This window comes from Canis lupus, chromosome 1, assembly GCF_003254725.2.
Source record: "Canis lupus dingo isolate Sandy chromosome 1, ASM325472v2, whole genome shotgun sequence".
NCBI lineage: Eukaryota > Metazoa > Chordata > Mammalia > Carnivora > Canidae > Canis > Canis lupus.
The window spans coordinates 82,787,046-82,804,659 of NC_064243.1; the positions used below are offsets into that span (position 1 = coordinate 82,787,046).

The 17,614-nt window shown below is 40.5% G+C and overlaps 1 long non-coding RNA gene across 2 annotated transcripts in view; it reads right to left on the reverse strand.

Annotated features, from left to right (window-relative positions):
• LOC112644700 (uncharacterized) overlaps nt 1-17,614 on the reverse strand; it is a 295,980-nt gene that overhangs the window by 12,638 nt on the left and 265,728 nt on the right. For both annotated transcript variants that reach the window (XR_007401034.1, XR_003126656.3), the window contains 2 exons: nt 16,867-16,921; nt 14,597-14,703 (listed from right to left, as the gene is read on the reverse strand). This is a non-coding gene — a long non-coding RNA (uncharacterized LOC112644700). The remainder of the gene's footprint in view (nt 1-14,596; nt 14,704-16,866; nt 16,922-17,614) is intronic.

The following is a 17,614-nucleotide window of genomic DNA, read 5'->3' on the forward strand; positions in this document are numbered from 1 at the left end:
AATCCCATGTTGGAATGACCACAGCTAAAAATCTTATGTAAAACAAGAGCTATTTAGGCAGTGTGCTGGACATCCTTTTTGGGCACAAATAGGTTACAAATACATCCAGTATATTGTTCCCTTGAGCCTGTGTTTCGGATGATGGGAGTATGCAGGCTGGTCACCATTGGCTCTGAGTAGCCTCATTCACGTGCCCCTATGGGCTACACAAATATTATATTATATTCCAAGCGCATGATGTGAACAAGGTTGAAAAACACTAATCTAAGCAGTTTTACAGTTCTGGAGTTTTATTAATGATCTCTGTGCTCTGCCAATCCTGCTCTGCTTCAACTTATTGGCAGCTACCTTGAAGTCATTCAAAATAAAGGAACTGAGGGGGAAGGCTGTGTCAGCATGTGAAAAACCTGCCAAAGTATCTGAAGAGACAGATTTACCAAATGATTTGCCCCAGGCCCCAGATTTTCAGCCTGCCATGCGCTCATTCTCACAAGCTTGCACAGTGTGCCTTCCCAGCAAATGTCACCTAGATTCTGTTCCTGCAGCTTCACTTCCAGGGACTAAATCTGTATTTGTTATGATAGAGATGTTGTATCAAAGACCCAAAATAACAGCAGCTTAAAGCAGACAAGAGTTTGTGTTCCTCTTACATGACAGTTCTCACAAAGGCAATCCGAGGTGTATATGGGGTCCAGGGCCCACACTCATATTTTGTTGCTCTTCCTTCACCACCTGGCCTCTGTCTCATGGTCTATCTCCAGCTCCTGCCCTTACATCTTCCTTCCAGCCAGCTGGAGGGAGAAAAAGATGGACCTGGATGGCTCTCCCTTTCCTTTCAAAGGCATGACCCTGAAGGTGTGCTCTCTGCTTCTACTCTTTTTCCTTTCACACACCTGCACTTGGGTGTTGGGAAGTAGGGCAATATAGTCTTTACTCTGGATAGCAAAGTACCTATTTGAAGGAGGAAAAATAAGCCTACATATTCAAAGGAAAGTAGCTGTCTCTGCCACAATCCTTATGATTTTTCTCTGTTGATCTAGTAATTATTACATCTGCTGTTAAAAATGTTCTATGCTGGGCAGCCTGGGTGGCTCAGTGGTTTAGCGCTGCCTTCAGCCCAGGGTGTGATCCTGGAAACCCGGGATCGAGTCCCACATCGGGCTCCCTGCATGGAGCCTGCTGCTCCCTCTGCCTGTGTCTCTGCCTCTCTCTCTCTCTCCCTCTCTCTCTCTTTCTCTGTCTCTCACGAATAAATAAATAAAATATTTTTAAAAATAAATAAAAATGTTCTATGCTGGTAGATTTGTCAATTTCTCCTTGGGTTCTGTATGTTTTGATTTACATATTTCTAAGCTATAGTATTATGTGTATACTGTTAAATATGTTATATCTTCTTGGTGAAATTAACTGTTTATTAATATGCTGTGATCTATATCTCTTGTAAGAGTTGGCCAAATTCTATTTTGCTTTAATTAATGTTTTTATATCCTTTTCTTGTGGTTGGGTTTCACTTTATGTATCTTTTGCTATAATTTCACTTTCAATCCTAAGCTCTTATGTTTCTTATAAACAGCATATAGCAAAAACCTTTTGATATTCAACTAACTTGTTAGTACTATACTATAATAATTTATTCATCTAGTGCTCTATGAGCATTTGGGTTGTTTCTGGTGTTTTTCTATTACAAATTGAGCTGCAATTTTTCATCGTGTGCTGACATCAATTTGTATTTTTTTTTGACATATCTTTGGAATAGATTTCCCAAAATAGGATTGATGTGAATTTTACCAGCTATTCTCCATTTGGGTCAAAGCATTTTGTCAGACCAGCAGCAGTACGTGAGAATATCTGTTTCTCCACAGCCTCACCAGCAGTGGAAAAAGAGGCACTTTGGTATTTTTACCAAGTCGGAACTATAAAGTACTATCTCCATGTACTTATATTATGACCAAAGTTCATCATCTTTCATCATCTTGCCCAATGTTAAGCAGTCATTTGCACTTATTTTATCTATGAACTACCAGCAATATTTCAAATTAAATTTTTGGCCCGAGAATCTTAGTTTTCACATTTAAATGCAAGCACCAGTATCAGGTGACTGGTCTCTGTAGTAATGCATCTTAGAGTAGCCTGTTTCTGTTTTCCTGCTCTGCTGGAGGAGCCAGCAAAGGGTGAGACTGAAGGAGCCTTGTGGGAGGGTAGAGTTTGGCTGGTTCACTCTGTAGGCTCACCTCTTAGGGTCCACTGTCGGTAAAGCTTCCAACCTGGGGCTCCTCCTTGAACTCCAGGTGTGTTTCCTGTCCCCTTCTCACTTGTAGCTTGTTGAAAGGCAGCTTCTAGGACAGTGGGGAAGTAGGCCTTGATGCCCACAATAGCTTCTTTCAGAGCAATCCCACCATTTTTATATCAAGCCTGTCATTTTTTTTGTCTTCATTAGTTCCTCAGCTATGGTTTTAAAAAAGGAAGTGTTTGAAAAACAGTTTTAGGGATGCCTGGATGGCTCAGCAGTTGAGCGTCTGCTTTCAGCTCAGGGTGTGATCCTGGGGTCCTGGGATCAAGTTCCATATCTGACTCCTCACAGGGAGCCTGCTTCTTCCTCTGCTATGTCTCTGCCTCTCTCTCTGCATCTCTCATGAATAAATAAATAAAATCTTTAGAGAAAAAAAAGAAAAACAATTTTACTCAGCATTTTCAAGTCTTTAGACTTGTGGTCTTACAGATATGCATATGAATATTTGATTACTGTTTATTCCCTTTATTATAGAGTCAAGTTCATGGAGACAGGAGCAATAGCTTATTTGCTCACCTCTGCGCTCCCAGGGTCTAACACAGGACTAGTGCGTGCTTCATGATAATTCTTGAATGAATCTAAATGAATGTGAGCAACATAAAGCCCCTAGAGATGAACAGGACAGCAGGTGGCATCAAGAAGCAAGTGCAAACACTGGGGGCACAGAAGTACCCGAGACAGGCCAGTAGCTCGCGGACTTGAGCATTTATTCCATAAATCAATATGAAACTCAAGTCGGGGCTGATGTGGCAATTTATAAGCAATGTAGATCAATTGAAAAAGTGAATTACCCATGGCTATTGACTATAAATAAAATAATAAAGTTATTTCCATTGCCTACTTATTTACGAACTGGAGATGACATGAGAAGAAAGGAAATCTGAAGCTGGCATTGTGAAGGGAAGAAAGGAAGAAGAGACATTTGAAGAGGCCCCTCAAGAGCAGCTGAACAAGAGGCTGGGAAAAATTACAAAGAGACCGATGGCCTGCTTCCTGCCAAGATGGAATAAGGAGGACTGGATTTTTATTCCCCACCTCCTCCCAGGACACACACTCTTAAAAAATAAATAGCCAGAAAAATATATGCAAAATGTTTTTCAGATATTAGACAACACATGGAGGAGCTCAGTGTCTCTCAGAGAGGAGACAAGGAAGAGGAGCCGTACCATTATCCCAGTTTGCTGCTTGGAGATGGTTTCCAGGCCCCAGCATGGAAAGGAGAAACTCAAGTATACTCTCGAGATCTCTCTGAGTTGGGAGATGGAGGGGGCATTTCTGAAGGCCCAGGCACCTAAGGTACCAGAGAGCAGAGAACAGTGTGGAACATGACTCTGCACATCTGCATACTAACCAGTTTATGTTTGTGAGGAAACTATGTGAGGCCCGGGGGGAAAGACTCCCAGAAAATTTGTAGGTGGAGTCATCTAGGAGCTTAACAGATCTGGGATAGATCCTGTTCCTGCAACCAGAGTAGACAAACACTGTGGCACATGGGATGATGGGCAGAGTCCTTGGAAGGCTATTATCTTAGTAGGGGATCCCTGGGTGGCGCAGCGGTTTGGCGCCTGCCTTTGGCCCAGGGCGCGATCCTGGAGACCCGGGATCGAATCCCACGTCGGGCTCCCGGTGCATGGAGCCTGCTTCTCCCTCTGCCTATGTCTCTGCCTCTCTCTCTCTCTCTATGTCTATCATAAATAAAAATTAAAAAAAAAAGAAAGACCTAAGGTATCTTAGTAGTGCATCAAAATCTGCTCCACTATAAGGGCTCCTCTGCTCCAATTCTATAAAGCTTAAAAAGCAAGCCTCAACATGATGGTTGAAGGGCTACCCAGAACATTATCCCTGTTTCTACTGGCTGTAGACAAGGTCATCCCTGACCTGAATGGGAAGCTCACTGGCATGCCTTCTGCATCCTCATCCTCAATGTGTCAGTCATGGATCTGACCTGCCACCTGGAGCAAAGCTTCCAAACACAATGACATCAAGAAGGTAATAAAGCAGGCATCAGAGGGCCCCCTCAAGGACATTTTGAACTACAGTAAGGACCAGGTTATCTCCTGTGACTTTAATAGTGACACCCACTCTTCCACCATTGATCCTGGGGCAGCCATTGCCTTCAGTGACCACTTTGTCAAGCCCATTTCTAGATATGACAATGAATTTGGCTAGAGTAACCAGATGGTGGACCTAATAGTCCACATGGCCTCTAAGGAGTAAGAGCCCACAGACCACCAGCCCCAGTGAGAGCAAGAAGAAAAGAGAGGCTCTTATTTGCTGGGGAGTCTGTGCCCCAACTCATTCCCTAACACACTGAGAATCTTCTCACCTCTACACAGTTCCTGTTCCAGAACTCCTAAAGAAGGGGAGGGGCTTGGGGAGCTCTATCTTGTCATGCATCATCCATAAAGTATACTGCATTCCCACCCCTCCAAAAAAAATAAAAAGGCAAGCCTCAAAATGATTCAAAAATTTCCAAGTAATTACCTGGATCCTAGCACAAAGTTCAGAGGTATATTTTTAAATAAAAGACCATGAGAGACTCCTAACTCTGGGAAACAAATAAGGGGTAGTGAGTGGGGGGATGGAGCGACTGGGGGACGGGCACTGAGGGGGGGCACTTGGTGGGATGAACACTGGGTGTTATACTATATGTTGGCAAATCGAACTCCAATAAAAATATACATAAAAATAATAATAAAAGAATATTCAGCACCCAGCAAAGTAAAATTAAAAACATGTGGCAACCAGTCAAAAATTATCAGTTATTCAAAGAAGCAAGAAAATGTGACCTATAATGAGAAGAAAAATTATCTTATCAAACTGACCCATAAATAACAAAGATGATGGAATTGGTACCAAGTATATTAAAACCGTTACTACAGCTATAATTTATATTTCAAGAAAGTAGGGAAAACATAAGTATGATGAGGAGAGCTATAGAAGATCTTTTTTAAAATTCACAAATTAAACTTTCTACATATAAAAACACAAAATTTGAGATGAATCATACACAGGATGGAATATACTAGATAGTAAAGAAGAAAATATCTGTGAATTTAAAGATACAGTCATAGAAATGACTCAAAGTAAAACCATGGAGATGAAAACATCTGAAAAATAGTGAATCTCTGTTGAAGGATTTCATGTACATCTAATATATGATGGAACTGTTGTCTGTCTTGATTTTGGTTATGGCTATATAATTGTATGTTTTCAAAATTTGCCAAACCATACACTAATACAGTGTGATTTTACCGTATGTAAATCATATCTTAATAAATAAACAACTATGGAAAAAGTGACCAGTGGCAAGGAGCTGGACCAAGCTGAACTTCTGGGAATCTTATCTAATCTAAGGGGGATTTGCATTTGGCACATCCCTCATGTTCTGTGTTCAGAGTTTTTCCTTTGACTACCTCATGGACAGAATGATGAAGACTCTTTATCTTGGCTCTGCCCTCTTTAACAGTGAGAAGTTAGATACATTGCTTAGCCTCTCTGGGATTCAATTTACTCATCTTAAAAATGGAGTTAGTACCGATTCATTCACTCACACATTTAGACTGGCAGCGAGCAACACCTATTGAGTGTTGACTCCCTGCCAGTACCATGAAAGATATTGAGGGAAGGGATACCGGGTTTGCCTTCAAGGTGGTTGATCACAGAATCATAGACTAAATGAGAGCAATAGAACCACTCAGCAATCATTTGGTCCAATATAAGAAAATTAGGTCCCACCCAAGAGTGAAAATGACTCACTCAAGGGTTTTGAGTTGGTAAAGGACAGAATTTTTAGTACAAACCAAATCTCCTTGTCTAAAACACAGATTTATTGTTAATAAGTAGCAAGTGATAGAAAGTTGTTTGGGTTTTTTCTTTTCCTCCAGTGAAAGGTATTTCCTCTTTAATCTTGGAATGAAAATTTAGTCAGTGGATGTTTGCAGAAGCTAGGTTTTATAGGTGATGATGATGATGATGATGATTTTACCTGGACTTTGTATTTAAAAAAACTTTAACCACTCATCTACATTTTTAAAAGCAGGAATTTTACAGAGAAGTTGAAGTGGTTTGTTTTCCTTAAAGAATTTTTAATATCTGGCTCTACTGGTACTGAAACTCACATTCTGGTGAGGTGACAGTCACTGATAATGATGAGCAGCTGCTCCAAGCAGCAGGGGCCTGGGCTCTCCAGCACCAAAGCCCTCACCCAGCTCACCTCTTTTATTTCTGTTATCTGCTTGGTGGCCCTTAGGAGACATTATATTTTGCAATCCCTGTCTTAAACTTGAGAGATTACTTGTTTTAGTTACCACTCCAAACAGAATACATCGGGCATCTCAATCTTCCCAGTGGTTTTCCAAGGCAATCATCAACACAAAATATCAACAAGATGCGACCCAAGCCAAGCTGTAGTGATACCTCAAGGAAATTCAAGGAAGCAGATATCTCTGGTCACAATCAAATATACCGGATAAGAACCATATATAAATAAATGCTAAGGGCTTTGCTCTTCTGTTTTGATTTGTAAGTTAATTTTAAAAATTTGGATTTTACTTGCACCTTCAATTCAAGGGTCTACATAGTCCCCTTTTGGCTATTTTTTCTGGCTTTGTGTTAGAGTTCAATCTAGTTCTGTAAGTCTGCATTACAAGGCAGCCATAAACACTGAAAGGTGCCAACAAGTCAGAGTGACTCTCAAGAACTAGGTTCTTACTTTACTGGTAGGACAGAAGTGTTTAAACCATTATCAAGGAAATCTGTCCATGCTTTCTGAAGTGTTTATAAAAGGATAAAGTGGATTGTGCCTTAAAATTGATGTGCCCTATATGAATACCTAGATAATCTCAGTGAGCTTTAAACCCTATTATTGCAACCAAATCAAATTGCTGCAGCCCCACACCAAAATATGTCTCCACAGTCCATGCAATGAATGTTTTTCATTTCACAACTGAAATGTCAGAGTGAGCTGAATGCCTAACATTGCATTTTAACAGCAGCAACCCAGAGGGTCAGTGTGCAAATCTGACTTCTGTGTCGACTCTTGGCCATAGACTCAATGGAATTGGCAGTCTTGGGCTGGCATGGGGCCTCTGGGTAAAGGGAAAGGATGTGCTTGTTGAATGGTATTAAATAGTGTAGAGTGTCTCTAAATCCAATTACTAGTATCCTTATAAGAGCAGATATAGATGGGGTTCAGTTGGGTAAGCATCCAACTCTTGAGTTCAGCTCAGGCCATGATCTCAGGGTTATAAGATCAAGCCCTGCATCAGGCTATGTGCTTAGTGTAGAATCTTCTTGCCCCTCTCCTTCTGCTCCTCCCCCACCTTGCACACACACTCTCTCTCTCAAATAAATAAATGAAATCTTTGAAAAAGAAAAAAGATCAGATACACAGAGATAAAGAGGAGATGCACACAGAGGGAAGAAGGCCACTGAGGATGGAAGTAGAAGTTGGAGTGACAAGGAACACCAAGTATTGCTGGCACTGACCAGAAGCTAGGAAATGGTAGGAAAGATTCTTCCCTAAAGGCATCAGAGGGACCATGGCCCGCCGACTCCTTGATTGGACTTCTAGCCTTCAGAACTGTAAAAGAATGAATCTCTGTTATTTAATCCATCTGTTTTGTGGTGATTCTTAAGGCAGCCCTAGGAAATGAATACAAACTGTAATGCAAGCATGCAGACTAAAGGAGAAGAAGAGCTGCTGATGCTGTCCAGTCCGGGGCTTGCGCTGGAAACAAGTTCAGGATGAGATAAGGCCATTAGAGCATGTGGGTTCATAGAGGAGAAAATGAGGTAGAATCAGGAAAAATTTAGCAAAATTCATTAGGACTGTAATACACAGCACACAGTAGATGGCAGATAATATTCAAAAGCCAAAAATTTAGGACCAGGTATCTGAGATAACACCTTTTCTTTCATCACCATTGTATAAATGTGTGGGTAGAATAACATCCCAGCACTTATACAGACTATAAATCCATAAAAACTACTTAAAAAGAAAACCTTGATGAATTGGGTAGGAAGAAGGGGAGAAGTCAGGAGGAAAGAAAAGTGAGAAGAAGAGAGAGACGGAGATGTCTTTTCAAGAAGAGATAGAAATGTTTAAAAGAGCATAATCCATGTGTTCAAAAGCAATTTAGAAAAACTAAATTGTGTGGCCATCTAAGACAAGCCTGGTATGTAAGTTCTCTTGCTTTTTAAAACTGTCACTTACCAGTCTGGAATGCCCTTCCTTTTTCATCATTTTTTTCCTTGCCCTCTGGATATTGGAATCAGTTTCATATTATAACTGGGAAGCTACCATGGAGGTTGTGAACAAACATCCCATTATTAAATTTTGCTTAAATTACTCAGAGTGTACCATCTATTTGCTTATATTCTGATTAATATGCATATTTTAAATGCTCAGGAAGTAATCTTCAGTATTATTTTGGTGGTATAGCCAGTCTCCAAGAATGTCTAAGAGTTCCAGTCATTTTTAAAGAGTGCTATTCAAATGGATAAACTTCCCTAGCATCTGCTTTGGTCAAAGGAGGTCTAGAGCTCCTCATCCCCATGATGGAAAGCTGATACTTTTCACTATCTCTGAGTTGTAACTCAAAGGATTTGTATCCTACTACAGGACAAACAAACACAAAGATGGCTGAGCAGAGCATCACTTCGACAAATTAAGGAATGTTATAGTTCCCCAAATCAATGTCTTCCCTCAACCACAGAGTGTAAACTTCGATTTGAATCTTAGACAAATACTTTTAAGAGCAAGCTATATTTGACTGGAATGAGAAAAGAAAGAAAAACATTAACATTATCCACTGTGGGATCCATTTTCCATACTTGCCCTGATTAGTAATCAGTTTGAATAATGCCTTCCAAGGATGATTGATTTTAATTTTATTCATAAAGTTTAGGCTTTTGTTATATGATTCTTTCTGAAGCTTTCTGTATAAAGAAATAGCACTGTCAAGTTCATGGTCCCTGAATGAGACATCACTCCAAATATGAAACAAGATTAAACTTGACAAGCTTCTCCCTCAAAGTGGTTTGTTCTTGTTTTCATACATATGTAAAAATTGTATCATGGGAATTCCACACAAACATCAATACAGAAAGCTCTATGATATGATGATTAGAATGAAGATATGGGAAACCATTTGCTTTCAATCTTAAATATAGTGTAAACAATTTAGAAGGGCCAGAGTAGCTATATACATTTGATTCCCACTAGAAAAAGAAATCTAAGTAGTGAATGGATTATAAACTGAAGTAGCATAAAGATGATAACACTTAATTGAAAAAGAGACAGTCTATCTGGGTGACCACTAATCATGTGCACAGTGCTAGGTGGGTCCTCCAATCCTTGAAGGTGAATAAAGGACTGGGATGGAGCCCAGATCCATCAATCTTACCTCCTTCCTCTGTCTTTTCCTTAATAATCTCTTTAATAATTGGCTTCCTTGGCTTTCCACAGTTTGTTCTAGCAGTAATGGAATTAGCATGTTAATTTTGATCAGACATGTATTAGAACCCCAGTCTCTCAAGTATCAGGAACAGAATTTGTCTCATGTTATCAAGCAAATCAGACTGCAAGCTAGCCAGGAACTGAATTTCTACATGCTGACATCCATCCTCAGAAGGATATAGTAGAACTGGTATGAGAGGTGATGAGCAAGAGCCTGGTGACATGATGCCCTGGGTCTCTTGTTGGTCTTTTATCAATGAAATAAACTCCAATCCTTGCCATTATAAGAAGGAACAATTCTCTTGTTGGTCTAAATCCTTTTAGTTGCTTTTCTGTAACTTTGAACTTGTAGAATCCTGACTAATCCAAAGGTAATGGAGCTTAGGTTTATTCATTCAAATATGGAACTATATTCTTAGGGATGTCTCAAGTATGTCTGCTTGTCTTCAGTATACTCTTGGGGCTGTGGGAAACAATTTCAAGCCTAGTTTTCAGAGAGCTTATTTCTCTGGATGCAACAGTTGAGAAGGCCTCCAAAATTGGAAATGAAGATATTCTTTTGAGTTCTAAGATAGAAATTCAAAACATAGTGGGCCAGTGTAGAGAAGAGATCTATCTGAGATTAACTTCAATATTAAATTAAATCCAACTATAAAGGCAAACATAGGAAGAGAGATGGAAGGAGAGTTAGGGAGGGAGAGCAAGAAGTAGGGAAGTGCATCCTAAGTTTTAATGTGCACCCAAGTCCCTGAAGAGCTTATTAAAATGCACAATTGGATTAGTAGGTCTGGGTGGGGCCCAAGATTCTGTGTTTCCAACCAGCTTTCAAATTCCATCAGTGCTGCTGGTTCCTAAACCACACTTCGAGCAGTGAGGTGCTTTAGGATACTTCAAAGAAATGAAAATAGTCTAAAGAGCAAACTAACAATAATGACAATAACAACAATAATACCTATCTAACCTTATTATGATATCTAAAGAAATATCAATTAAAAACACAGGGAAGGAAGTCATCAAAAATCATAAAAGAGAGTCAGAAAAGAAAAAAAAAAGAGAGAGAGAGAGAGAGCCAGTAAAGCAATGTCCAAAGAAGCTCAGTGTCTTGGCAAAAAGAGACTTACCTTTGCAGTTAATCTTTGTTGTGAGTATGGATACCATAAATTCTCAATTTCTAATGACATTAAACTTCCGTATTCCTTAGTTAACTTTCCATATTGATGAAACAACCTTTTGAATTTTATTTGCTTCTTCATATGGTTTTTCAATAGGAAAAAAATGGGCGCTCCAGGTTAAAAGGAGTAATCTGCCCCTTGTGAGAGTTATGCTATTTCTTGTAAATTATTAAATCGTCATTATGTTTCTAATGAACAGCCTCTGTGAGTTTAATTTGTGTGACTCAGCATCCCTTCAGTCCAGTATTTGAAATATCGATGAGTTGGAGTTTGACACTCAACTTGAATAAAATAAAATAAAATAAACCTGAGAGTCTGTTTAAATCATCACACTTAAATGCTGTCAAATGGGGTCTACTGGCAGTATCCAAACAACCACCTCCCCACCCCAGCCACATCTGCCACTGCCAGGTACTTTTGTAGAAATTTAATATGTCCTATAACACAATGGTCAGGACACTGATCTGTAATTTATTAACTGGTGTTTTTTTATGATTTTCTTAGTTTCTAAGATAATTTTTGGTTCTGTTTTGTTTTGTTTTTACCAGTCATGTAGATCCAAGGAGGTTAGAAATAGCCTCTCTCCATCTTCCCTATTCTCTCCTGATGGCCTTGGATGGGCTGTTGACTTATGTACAATGTGGTTTCCTTTACAGTTTCAAGACATTTTATCATTTGTTGTCCCATCGTGCCCCGCCCCCTGTTCTATTTCTAGTTCTCCTTTTCTATTCTTGGCAAAAAAGCAGTATTGTTGAAATACGCTTCTATATAATTGATTATATGTGTGATATTAGAAGGAGGTCAGTCAAATTCACCTTTTCCATTTACAAACCTCATATCAACATGTCACATATAATTAGGAACTGTTAGAAATGGATGCATTCACTGAGTGAGAGGCAGACACACTGGCTAATAGTCATCACGGAGCGTCTTGCTTTTGTGTACACGCTAATACTATTCTCTTAAACTGGCTGCTTTGGTGGCATCTTGTCAAATGATTCATTGGGGAATACAAAAAGGGGGTGGGATGACCTTCAAATCACTCTTGTGTTGGCTGGCTATTTATCTTCTGTGCAACTGTAAGACCAAATTAGTTTAGATGCTTGCTGATACGTTCCTCTATTAATTTATGAAAATATGAGGAACAAAAATTGGGAACATGGGTTGAAGAAAAATAATGGCTTATTATAGAGTCTCTGGGAGAAAATAAGAAAGGACAAACAATTTATTTTCACCTTTGCAGGTTTATGGTTTTTGACTTTGATGTGGTGTGGCAGTTTGATTTCAGGTGTGTACGCTCGCCACCATAAGAAAATGTGACTTAATTTTCAACACGCATACTCCATTGAGGCATTTGCCGTTGATTTTGCTCCTCTTTAAACACTGGGGAAGCTAGAGATAAGTGATCTGAGTTTTCTGTGTCTCCTGTGAACCAAGCCAAATTTGTCTAAAAAGTTTCAGACATATCTGACTTTTTGTCAGTGGAACCAAACTTTGAGGCTGCATATTAAATGTGTCATTCTACCCTATAACAAATCTCTTTCTCATTTCCTTTTTTCTGTATGCATACATAAGCCCTTTTAAGATAAGATTTATGTTCTGGTTTGTGGCAGTTTTAATTTTAACAGGATATTAATTGTTAAGCCTGACTATATACTAACTGTATCTTTTAAAAGGACATAGAGAAATATTTTTTATCAAATGGCTAAATACATTCCTCATGCTTGTTGAGATCTCATTACATCAAACCTTCTTCAGGGAAGGTCTTTGGAGAACTATTTCACTGGATGAATTTCTAGCACAACAGCACATATGATTGTCAAGTGCCCAAGACCAATGACTGAATAGCAGGCTCTGGAACACCAGTTCCTATTTCTCATAGTGGCAAATTCACCAACAGAGCATGAAGTTTCTTCCTATAAGCTTCCTGCTGATACTTCGTACTTTAGGTAGGAAGTTAACGTGACTTTCAGGTCACAAACATCAACATGCATGGAGAATATGAGTAGAAGAGGAAAAAAACATGTGCCAGGCTGTATTTTGATGGTGTGAGGAGAAGAGAAATGCTAAATGCATGTATGGACCAGCACAGAGGGCAGAGAACTCTTGGAATGTGGGAGGTATTCTACATTTCATACACATTAAACCATATGCAAACCCCAGTGAAATAAAGATGATGGATGGTCACAGGGACATCAAACTCGGTAGTCCATTAAAGAGTAGTTCTGATGACCAGGGGGCCAGAGGGAAGGAGGTCTCTTTCGGGTAGACCAAAGAATATTTCCCATTCAGTTGGGAATGGTTTAATTCTTTCTCCCTTCTCTTAAAAAAAAAGTACTAGGTAGATCCAAAGGCAGGATACTTTAGTAGCCAATGGAAAGCATGCAAGGTTTTAACAACATAACAATATTCGTCATATTAAAAGACGTTAATTTTGGGGGCACCTGGATGGTTCAGTTGGTTAAGCATTTGCCTTTGGCTCAGGTCATGATCCCAGGGTCCTAGGATTGAGTCTGGTGTCAGACATCTTGCTCAGCAAGGAGTCTGCTTCTCCCTCCGCCTCTCCCCACACCATCACCACTGCTCATATTCTCTCTCAATCTCTCTCTCTCTCAAATCAATAAAATATTTGAAAAAATAAACAAAAGATGTCAATTTCTTTAAAAACAGCAGATTGACAAATGTACCATGATAGTTCTATATTAGGAAATAACCTACATTTCAGAGACCGATAATTGCTTCTCCGAATCCATTCTGACCTTCTTTCTTGGTAATGAGAACCCTAACATTTAGCAATCATTAGAGCCAACCAGATAAAAAGCAAACAAATCACACATGTGTCATGTGACTTAATTCAAGCCAGTGACATGTAAAGCTCAGTGTTCTATGGAAATGAGAGGAAACACACTGGATATGCTATGCTCACCCCTCCAAATCAATTCTACACCCTTCTCCATCATGCTCTCTGCCCTGGAATGTGGAATTTTATAGAATGAATCAATGGGCTCCTTTGATCTCTGACCTCTGTTTGGGCTTAGCCAAGGTGACAAGAAGAGACTCTGAAGGATGGAAGGGGAAAGAGTTTGGGATAACACTAACTCTAAGATCATCAAATGAATTGATGACATATTTGCAGTTCCTTTTGTCCCCAGGATATATCTAAGTAGGGATTTACATTCTAAGTAGTTTGATTTAAAGTCATTAAAAAAACAAAAACAAAAAACTCTTGGGGTACCTGGGTAGCTCAGTGGTTGAGTATCTCTGCCTTTGGCTCAGGTTGTGATCTCGGGGACCTGGGATTGAGTCCCATATCAGGCTCCTCACAGGGAGCCTGCTTCTCCCTCTGCCTGTGTCTCTGCCTCTCTCTCTGTCTCTCATGAATAAATTAATAAAAATTTTAAAGAAACAAAACAAAACAAACCTCTTCTCTGTCTGGGTCAGGCTGTAAGTTGGCATGGTGTATTCCTTCACTAGAAGCCAAGCCTCCTGTATGATGGCCCTCCATGACAGCCACAGCTCACTGTGTACATTCAGATAACCACTCCTCTCCTTGTCCCTTCAAGCCTACTAATGGTAACAACTCTCTCAGGTGATAGTTCCAGGTAATGAGTTACTTTCTTCCTGGTTCTGCTCACTCTCATCAACAGTCCTTTTATTAACCTACTCACTTACTTAATTTGAGTATATCCTTAGGGGTGCACAATGCCCCTCCTCAATTTTTCTTCCCACTGGCTGGAATGCAGATATGATGACTAGGGCTGGAACAGCCATCTTGGACCCTATGGAAGAAAGCAATGGATGGTAAAGCAGAAAAGTAAAAAGGACCCTTAGTCTTCGATGACCATGGACTGACACATCAGCTCTTGACTACTAAAATCTCTAGTTGTTTTTTTTATACCTCAGCCTTGCCCCTGAATGTCCTCTTAGTCTCCACTGCTCATGTACCTCATGGTCTATTTCTTCCATACCAGATATGTTCACTTACTTAGCAGAAGCCTCCTTAGCACAGGAGTGGTAGGTCTCCATGTGGTCTCTGATCCTGCAGGTCAAAGTGGCAGTGTGTGTTTTTTTTTTTTGTTTTTTGGTTTTTGTTTGTTTTTGTTTTTTTTGGGCTTCTGCAGTCACAAATGGGAAGTGAAATAAAAGCTTCTCTGCCCCCAGATTTCCCCTTGATTTATCTAAAATATCTTCTTGTTCCAGGACCTCTTTCTCTACTTCCAATTTCTTCTTCCCATAATCCATTGAGATTGGAGTGGACTGGCAGAATTCCTTTGCTTTGCATGGTACCTGGAATCTTCTCTGTCCTTTAGTTTATAATACGGTTCGATGATTAAGCTAGTTAGGTCTCACGTGCTAATGGGAACATAAAGGAATTTAGAAAATCTAACTGATCATCTTGCAATGCACTCAGAAAATATTTCAATTTTCCAACCAAAGAGGAATCCCCTTTTCTTCTAAAGCACAAAAGCCCATTGCTTTAGTTGGTGTAGAGACCCCAGGGCAATAGAATTTAGGTAGGAAGATGCATCTGAAATCATTTAAAAGAATGTGATCCAATTGTATTAAAATCCCTGGAGGCAAGCTCAGTGCCTAACTGCCGTTTATTCAGGGCCTTTATGACCACCACCCATTAGGCTGTGAGCATGGCTCAGGAAACAGAAGAGCTAGAACCAAGGGGCCCCAAAGGTCTGTTTGGAGAGACAGCTGCTACATGACAAATGAGCCAGGTAGTAGGTACTTTAAAACAGTGCTAATTAATTAATGTTCACAGGAGACATCCGGAAATCTTGTTAAAGTGCAGACAGATTCAGCTAGGGTGGGGCCAGAGACTTTGCATTTCTAACAAGCTTTCACAGGGTGCTGATGCTGTGAGAATGTGGACCTCATTCTGGGAAACAAAGAGAGCCAAAAAGCAATGCTTGGCCCAGAAAGAGAAGATTGACCTGAACTCTAAAAAAAGAATAGAACAGAGAGAAGCAGAGGACATACAGAGAAGGAGGGAGAAACAAAGAGAATGAAAGAGGCAGTCTGGGTGGGAGTGGTGATGTGAGCAAATGCTTGGAGGCAGGACTAGCTCCCACACGCCTGAGGGTTGGTAGGCAGACCAATGGGAAGGGAGCAGGTGAGGAAGATGGGAGGGAAGGGGGAGCAACAGATGGAAACCAGATTTGGAATTAAGTGTGAATTGGGTGAATCTCACATGTAGGTTCTGCCAACAATGTCATCAGGCTCAAGGCCATCAATAGTTTTGATGTCTTAGCAACACCTGGACAAAAGTTGTATTGACCTGGTACAGACTGAATCCATACCAAAAAGCCCAGTTAGTCCTGGACTTCCTCCTCAGCCACGCTAAGGGAAAGGGCTTCTAACGTCTGTGGTTCTTTAGCACCAACCCATTCTTTTCCCCTCCCACGTGACCACAGGGTGTTAGTAGATTACTTGCATCCTGAAGTCATAGTGACAGCCATCCGCATAAACCCACTCCTGGTGCTTCTATTCTCTTCCCTTGAAATTCCGGGAAGACAGCCAAGAGGGGAGGAGAGAGCTTAGAGTTCTCTGGAGGGAAGCACAATACTCAACTTGAAAATCTGAATCCAGGCCATTGTGATCAAAACACGGGAAGCGCTAGTCATTATTCCTACCCAGTCATTCCCACTAATAGATGGCAGGCAGTTGGTCATGGATGCTTGGAGGAAGTCAGGTAGTTTTATTTTTAGTTCAGTATGGAAGGGGGAAGCAATCCAACCTGTTTACACCGGAGAGTCTGTCCTCGCAAAGCCCTAAGGACCGCTGCCCTGTAGTGGAGGCATTCGCTACCCCTCACACACATAGACAAGATGACAGAGGTCTTCACCTGCTCTCAGCTGTACCACTGATGAGGATTGGAGGGTATGTTGTTTCCATTTAGTACAGCTGTAAGTCAACATTACTACATTACTTACCAGCCTGAAATTCAGCTGTCAAGGTCTGCTCTTCAAAAGAATACTGGCTACTGGTCTGTTGAAAAAAAAAAAAAAAAAAGAATGTCCAGGAGGTTCTTTTGATTATGCCCCCTTCCTGCTTTTCCGAGAACCCTCCCCAGTCTCATTCTCTTTGGGTATCCTCTTGCTTCCTCTTACCCTTTTCCTTTTTTGTAGAGAAAATAAATCAACATAGAGAATGAGATGTGCTGCTACTATGAGAACTATAGTTGGCAATTTACAGATTTAAGCTTGAATCAGAGCTTTGCCCCTACCTGCCATTAGAGGAGGTCATTGAGAGCACATGACAGCCATGTGACCCTTGAGCTAGACCCTGGCAATTGGAGACTCTTTTCTCCTTCCCCTGTCCTTGGAATATATGTTCTGCCTGCCATTCCCCCAGTGGGAACCGTTTCCAAGGTTGCAGCCTGGATTGAGTAAGGTGATGTTGAATCCACCGGGACTGTGTAGGTGATGAACCTTGGTAAGGCCTCCATAGAAACTGAAGATTCCAACAGGCCGTTGTGGAGATCTGCTCATCTTGCTGCCTCCCAAGATAAGCCTCATATGTAAATTCCCCTGCATATTAAAACCATCACCTACCAATCTGGAGTGGTCTGCCTCTTTTTTTTTGGTGGTCTCTCCCTGTCGTTCCCATAGGGGCCAGTTTCAGATTTCACCCCTGGGAAATTCTCAAGTTTGCCGAACAACAAACCTTTGATGCACACTG